Source organism: Pelodiscus sinensis, chromosome 9, assembly GCF_052426305.1.
Source record: "Pelodiscus sinensis isolate ZL-2025 chromosome 9, ASM5242630v1, whole genome shotgun sequence".
Classification (NCBI taxonomy): domain Eukaryota; kingdom Metazoa; phylum Chordata; order Testudines; family Trionychidae; genus Pelodiscus; species Pelodiscus sinensis.
This window is the reverse complement of record NC_143060.1, coordinates 56,423,735-56,432,136: the sequence shown is the minus strand read 5'-3', so window position 1 is coordinate 56,432,136 and position 8,402 is coordinate 56,423,735.

Sequence of the window (8,402 nt, the reverse complement as noted above, 5' to 3'; positions counted from 1 at the left end):
CCCGCTTCATTGACTATGCTGAGTAAACTACTTTACATGGCTCCATTGACAGAGCCATGTAATATAGATGCACCCTAAGATAGGGAGATAGGTACATACACTGGAGGGCAGGGATAGAGTTCAGAGTGACCTAGACAAATTGGAGGATTGGGCCAAGAGAAATCCGATGAGGTTCAACAAGGAGAAGTGCAAAGTGCTGCATTTGGGACAGAAGAATCCCAAGCATTGTTACTGGCTTGAGACCAACTGGATAAGCAGCAGTTTGGCAGAAAAGAACCTGGGTATTACAGTGAATGGAGAAGCTGGATATGAGTCAACAGTGTGCCCTTGTAGCCAAGAAAGCTAACAACATATTAGGGTGCATTGGGAAGAGCATTGCCAGCAGATCTAGAGAAGTGATTATTCCTCTTTATTCAGCACTGGTGAGGCCACATCTGGGGTATTGCCTCCAGTTCTGGGGCCCTCTGAGGAGCAGACAGAGCCCATCTTCCACTGGAGACCGTTCAGCACCCTGGCCAGCAGCAGGGACAGCGGAGAGGGCCTCCAAATAGGGCAGAAGGGCCCTGCAGCCAATCAGGGTTCAGCAGCCTGGTATATAAGGAGCTGCTGATTGAAGGTCAGTTAGTTCCTTCCTGGAGCTCAACCTGGCCAGAACTCTGGGCTGGCTAGGAGCATCAGCACCTGGGCCAGCTCTGAGTGGGAGCTGGACCTTTTCAAGGAACCAAGGCTAGATCCTGCAACAGGAGGGTAGCCTGTGGCGGTGTGGAAGAACCCTGGGCAAGGGGGGAACCCTGGACCTTGGCTGCCAATTGGACTGTATGTCCCCCCCGAGTGAGCGAGGTCATTGTTGTGAGCCCCCTTATAGCTGCTACAGGAAGGATGTGGATGCATTGGAGAGGGTCCAGTGGAAGGAAACCAAAATGATTAGTGGGTTAGAGCACATGACCTATGAGGAGAGGCTGAGGAATTTGGGCTTATTTAGTCTGCAGAAGAGAAGAGTGAGGGGGGATTTGATAGCAGCCTTTAAGTAACTGAAGGGAGGTTCCAAAGAGGATGGAGAGAAGCTGATCTCAACAGTGACAGATGGAAGAATGAGGAGCAATAGTCTCAAGTTGCAGTGGGAGAGGTCTAGTTGGCTATTTTCCCTAATATCACTAGGAGGGTGATGAGGCACTGGAATGGGTTCCCTATGGAGGGGGTAGAATCTCCATCCCTAGAGGTTTTTAAGTCCATGCTTGACAAAGCCCTGGCTTCGATGATTTAGTTGGGGTTGGTCCTGATTTGGGCAAGAGGTTGGACTTGATGGCCCCTTGAGGTCTCTTCCAATTCTATGATTCTATGTGCATTACTTTGAATTTAACATCGAATTTCATCTGCCATTTTGTTGCCAAGTCACCCAATTTTTGTTAAATCCTTTTGTAATGCTTTGTAATTCCCTGGCAGCACTTTAATGTGACAGGAAAGTCACAGCTTGAGTGGTCGCAGAGAGCTTTTCCAGCCCTGAGGAAATCCTCCCCCAGTAGGGGTGCAGCTCCTAGTGCTGGGAATGTAATTACACTGACACTTGCTGTGCTGGGTCAGGGAGTTGTGTGATTTTTTTTTTTTTTTTTTTGCTTCGTGGGGGGTGAGTTTCAGCACAGTCCCTTGCCAGTGTACAGAAGCCCTCACTCCTTGCACTATGTTTTGGACTTCACTAGTTTGAGTAATTTCTATAAGCTGCAAACTTTGCCACTTCTCTGTTCACCCCATTTTGCAGATCATTTAGGAATTTGTTAAATAACAGTGACACCAGAACATGCTCCTCCAGGACCATTTATTCATACTCTTTGCTTCCTATATTTCAACTGGGCTGCTTGGGAATGGTCCCAGGATCATCTAGTAATCCTTCATTTCATTTAATGACAAGCCTTTGGTTTTCTTTATCTCCCCATCTCTGTTTATAAAAAACCAACTCCCTGCCCTAAGGTAAAAGCTGTTAGCAGCACTGAACTCCTCACTTTCCACACCTACATTCTGCTCCTGGGCCGAGCACCTGGTTCTTTTCCCCCGTGAGTGCTATGATTCAGACCGTGAGGTTGCATCCCTGGCCATCTAGGCTAATAGCCTGTTCTCCATGGCTGTGTCTAGACTGGCCAGTTTTTCCGGAAAATCAGCCGCTTTTCTGGAAAAACTTGCCAGCTGTCTACACTGGCCGCTTGAATTTCCGCAAAAGCACTGACTTCCTACTGTAAGAAATCAGTGCTTTTTGTGGAAATACTATGCTGCTCCCGTTCAGGCAAAAGTCCCTTTTGCGCAAAACTTTTGCACAAAAAGGCCAGTGTAGACAGCTGAGATTTGTTTTCCGCAAAAAAACCCTGATCGTGAAAATGGCAATCGGGGCTTTTTTGCGCAAAAGCACGTCTAGATTGGCATGGACACTTTTCCACAAAAAGTGCTTTTGCGGAAAAGCGTCCGTGCCAATCTAGACGCTCTTTTCCGCAAATGCTTTTAACGGAAACTTTTCCGTTAAAAGCATTTCCGGAAAATCATGTCAATCTAGACGTAGCCCATGAATTTATCTAATTCTGTTTTGAAACCAGTTACAGCTGAGGCTTTCATCGTATCCTGTGGCCATATGTTCCAACCTGCTGCCTACTAATTTCATCAGGGGACTCCCAGTTCTTGTGTCATGTGAAGTAGTAAACAACATTTTCCTATTCCCTTTCTCCACACCACTCATGGCTTTATAAACTTCTGCCAGTTCCCCCCAGGTCATGCAGTAGTCTTTTTTCCCAACCTGAATAGTCCTAGTTTTTAATTTCTCATATGGAAGCTATTCCATGCCCTTAGTCATTTTTGTTGCCTTTCTCTGTATCTTTTCCAATTTTAATACACTTTTTTTTGAGATGGGGTGACCAGATGGAGTACAGTATTCAAAATATGGGCCTAGTATTGATGTAGACACTAGCATTATACTATTTAGTGCCTTTCCTAATTGTTCCCAATATTGTTAGCTTTAGTTGATTGCTGGTGTACATTGAACAGATGTTTTTCAGAGAACTGTTCACAGTGACGCAATGATTGATTTGGGTGGTAATAAACTAATTTATGCTACATTGTTTTGTATGTATAGTTGGAATTATATTTTCCACTGTGCATTACTTTCAACATTAAATATTGTCATCTATTTTGTGGTCCATTCACCCAGTTTTTATTAGATCCTTTTGTAACTCTTGGCAGTCTGCTTTGGGCTTAAATTTGTACTTGATTCAAACTAGTTTGTCACCTCAGTGCTAGCTCCTTTCCTCAGATTGCACATGTGCCAATACAGATCCCTGGTTGACACCCCTGTGGTGGGTTTGGTTGCAGAGGCCCTTGGAACTGTCACTTGATATGCTGAAATACCACCAGGCCTGCTTTTCTGCCCTCCTGGGCTCCCCTCAACTCTATCTTGCTGAGCCAGGCACTCTGGCTCCATCCAGCACTGACACAGAGATAGGTATAACACAGATGCTGAGATCAGATCAGCTGTAGAAAGGCTCAGCCAAAGGCCTCAACACCCAAATGCATAGTCTCAATAGGTCCTGAACCCCCAATAAATCTGACTTATTCTGAATAAAGTTTTATACAAGATAAGCTTATATTTACCTTCTTTCTCAGTGTAAAGAGAGACAGCACACATTTTTTGTGCCCTCAAATAATAATTACTTACACTAGGTTTATTAAAGATTAAGTATAAAAGTTAGTACGGGTTGAACCTGTCTAGCTCGGCACTGTTGAGACCTGACTGGTGCTGAACCAGAGAATTCGCCAGACCACCAGAGGTCAATATTGCCTCGTAGCATTACCAACACTTCCACTGCTTCCTGGGCTGTTACAGGACATTTAGGGATAAATTAGAGCTAAATAACAGCACAGAACACTGAGCCAGGACTGGAAGCTGTAAACAAACTTTATGGGATCACAGAAATTTGGCCACATAAGTGGACATCCGGCTAACTAAAATCATGTCAGACCACAGATGTTGCCAAACCAGAGAGTAACAGACTAGAGAGGTTCAACCTGTATTTAAGTGGTCTTTCTGCACTGGGAAAACACTTTGTATCCTTTCAGTCACTGATCAGTGAGAAGACCTTGTCTGTTGTTATTTCATGTCTTCTTATTTTGCGTAAGAGACTTTGATGAGGCACCTTGGTAAAGACTTGCTTAAAGTCCAAGCACACTGTATCGACTGGCTCATCTTGTCCATGTGTTTGTTTGATTCCCTCAAAGAATTCTAATAGATTGCTGAGGCATGATTTCCCTTTACAAAGCCAACACAAACAAGCCTTTGAGCTACATAGGATCAAAAGCTTATCTTTCACCAACAGAAGCTGATCCTATAGCAGATATTACCTCACCTTCTCTCTCAAACATTTTAAAGGCACATGTTGTACTTTTCATTGCCTGGAAGAGAAAAGGCAGAAAAGACCGAGATGTCTGAAGTACAGAAGAGATAAATATACATCTGTTCAGAGGGGTCTGTTTTTAAATGCATAGTTGATACTTTTTTCAGTTTGTATAGCTTAAACTGCAAACACAACAGATGACGGGGTTAAAATTATCTCTAACATCTTAATACACAATCGTAAGTCCCCATATGATTTTGAGGAAGTAATTTAACTTTTTCCATGCTTCACTTTATCCTGGTGTAAGACAGATACCTGATTTATGTTCCTCAAAAAGCTTGTCAAGTTTGTTGAAATAAAAGGTAATCTGGAAATGCAACATTTTGGAGGGACGCAATCAACTTCAATCGCAGTTTTCTGACACTGTCCTGCTACTTTTGTTACATGTGGTACCTAAAATTCTACAGTTGAAAGAACAAAGGAAAATCCTTTTCATTCCTTTTTGTTTCATTATGTTGTGTGTTTGGCAGCACTTTGTGTAAAGTCGGGGTCATTGTGTTTCTTGCCTAAACAGTCAGTTTCCCTTGGCATGGATCCTTCCCACAGTAACAAGGGAAAGAAGCATTTTTTCAAATAGGCAAGTGCGATTGAAATCACAAAATCTGGCAATGAAACTGACACGGATGATACTTTAGGCTCCCTCTTAAAAAAAAAAAAGACTAGATTTTCTAGGGGAAAGTGACCTTTTAAAACAGGAACCAATGGGTTAAATTCAAACAGCTCAGCCCAAGCTATTGCTGAGTATTATTCATTTTTAGGCTCAGGGGAGAAAAAAGAGATGACTTTCTAATACAGAGTAAAATGACTGCTATAAATGGAGAAATCCAATGAAGTGAAAAAGGAGAGACAGCACCAGAAAGAGAGAGAGAGGCATATGGGAGAGGGTACAGAAGATTCCCTACTCTTGAGAAAGTGACACATAGATAGGTGCATATGATTTGTGTTGCACAGAGGGCATGCTAGGAACACAGCTCAGCAGATGGAGGTTTAGTCTGGACTTTGCCACTGACATTCCTGGGATCTTGAGGAGGTTGTCTTCTATCCGTGCCTCTGTTTCCCCTTTATCTGTCATGTCTGTTTAGATTTCAAGTGCATTGTGAAATACTATTTCTTACACCCAGGAAGATGGGCTTCTGTCTTGCTGAGGCCTCTAGGCATGACTATAATACAAATAATAATATAACAGTGAAATCCAACACACACCATTCTGAATGTTCTTTCTAAAAGGTCCCACTAACCAATGCTGCTAGGAATCATGCATGCTACTCATTAAAGAATAATTGTTTCAAAACTATCCAGCTGTTTTAGATAAACACCACAAAAATAGGCCTCAAGTAGCCATAATTACATTTACATGGTTAAGGACGTATGTTTGCAGAGGAAAATAGCAAATCGCCCACACAACAACTTGTGGCTTTCAGTGCTTGTTCTCAGTTATTTCTCCTTTGGTCTATTTATGCACAATCAGACCTTGTTAATTCAAACCTGTTCCACTTTCTAAAGAGATGGTGGAACCAGTTACAAGAAAGAACTGTGCCTTGTAAGATTGGGACTGGTTGGTGTCATGTTCTCGGGGTGCAATAGAGTCCGGTGCAAGGTTGTGTCACTGCCTGCCCTGTAGCCCTCAGTGTCTTTAATGGCCTGCTGCTGCTGCAGCTCACAACACAGATACCAACAACTAGAAGGCAAGCACAGAGCTCCTGAGCATGTGGGTGCGGTGCAGGCCTGGTTTAACACTCTGATTTCAGCAGCCAGTCTACCACACAATAACTCCATCCTGGGTCCTCACCAGCTTTGGGCACTATGTGCAAGGTAACCCCAGTACACCCCATGACCCAAATGGCATCAGAACCACCTTCCAGCACTCTCCTGGGACACTCAGAGAAATAACAAATTCTGTTGCTCCTTTAAAGAGACAAAATGCCCAGCTTATTTGATTGGAGTTGACAATCACTTCAGTTCAAACACGGCACTAACTGGTTTGGATTAAAAAGCAAAACAAGGGTTTTTTTAATTTAAAAAGAGAGATTTTAAGTGCATTTTAGTGCATGGGATTTCCCACCTCAATTTGTATGTGAATGGTGCTTGCATTTTAGTCAAACTTTGCTTAATTGCATGGGAGATAGTCAATTTCCATCATATCTGGGGAGATCCTGTTTCTCCTTGTGTTTGGTCAGAAACTTAAAAGCATAGCGTCAGTGAGTGTCCATACATTCATTTTACAGTGATATTAGTCACCAGTGAGATGTTAGCTTTCATAAAAGACCTTGCGTGACACTTTTATGATACTGTATGCACTCAGTTGATTCAATTACTTATGATTTGAGATTCAGATCCCCTGTTTTTATAATCAAGCGTCTATCTCCCTCGTTAGCCAAGCTGATGGTTTTATTTAATTTTCTATGCAAATGAGCCTCCATTATCTCTGACTGATGACCAAGCTGGTCAGACAAACAACTACACACATTCCATTGTTTTCTGCAGATTGGGTTTACGCTTTGCTTGCCAAACGCATTGTAAGAATGCAATTTGAGCACATCTCTGGAATTTGTTGTACATGCCATTATCCATACATCATCATCACAATAGTATTAACGGCCAGTGTTAGTCTTCAATGATCTGTTATACACCACGTTTTGGGGAGGTATCATGACAACAATGTTTTAGATGTAGGAAGGTTGTCGGGACAGAGTGGTGAACCTTGAGTAGGCCTCTACATCACAGTTGGCAGTCTCAGAAAGGCAGCCATGGACTGCTTTAGTGTTAATTGACTCAATCCTCACCTCAGAGGTCATGGCTGAGGGCCTGAGGTACATTCAATGAGCAGAGCAGGGAAGATTGCAGTATCACAGCCCAGGCTTTACCTACTCCATGGAGATGGCCCTTTCAGAGCTATCAACTTGACACCCTCCATGAGCAAACATGCATAATCCTTGCACTTGGTATGATCCATCTGTTATTATTGAGAGACAACACTTGTTCTGACTAGGCAAGACAGACAGGAAAAAGAAAGGAAGGATTACTAGTTCCCCTTTACAAGGTGAGAGCTGAGATACGGAGAGATGAAGTGAATTGCTGAGGTCACACAGGGATTCTATGGCAGAGCTGGGACCTGGACTCACCTTTCCTCAAAAATCCATCCCTCTTCCCTACCAAAAGTCACTGGAAAATGAGCCAAACCCTTTGAGCTTTGGAAAAGTGCCATCAATCATTCTCTCTTTTCCTTCAGCCTTTCCTGAGTCCAGCTGAAACTTGGCACTGAAGTGTTAAACACCCACCTCAGAGGCTGCACTTCTAAAGTTTTTGAGGGAGCGTAACACAAAAAGCAACTACACTTCTGAATTTTCAGGGGCATAATTTGAAGCAGAGCTTAGGTTCTTTTCAATTCAATCACTACTAATTTTCATCAAATGATAAAACATAGGCCACTGAGAGATGCACATTTATAAAACACCCACCTTATTATTCATAAATCAGTCAAGTGTGGCTTGAGTGTCTGATTGAATAGCTCACGCACACATTCATATGTGCTGAAAATAGCATGTAGGTTGTTGCTCACTTAACCCCTACAGACCAAATTGCCCATATAAATAAAAGCTTGGGCATTTTGGAGACAATGATTTGAAAATGCAGTCCAGCAGGACTTACTCAGATCATTGTTCTTTTGCTTTTACTGAAGCTTATGCTGCAAATCACTGTGCCAAATCAGCCCAGTGGGTATTTTATTGGGGAAAATAATAGGTTCTGAAAAGTTAATGTTCTTCTGCTTGACTATTAGAAAGGGTTTTTGATATTTTAGAGTAGTGCCCTTCTGTCTGACTCTCTTACAGATGTAATTTTCTTTTTTGTTTCTTTGTGTTGGAGATTGGAAAGGGGGGGAGAGACTTTGAAAAGATTTATGATAGAAGTTTGTTTCATAGGAAACTTCACTGTAGAATAAGATGAGGTAAAATTTCAGCTTGTGGCCAAAGGCTA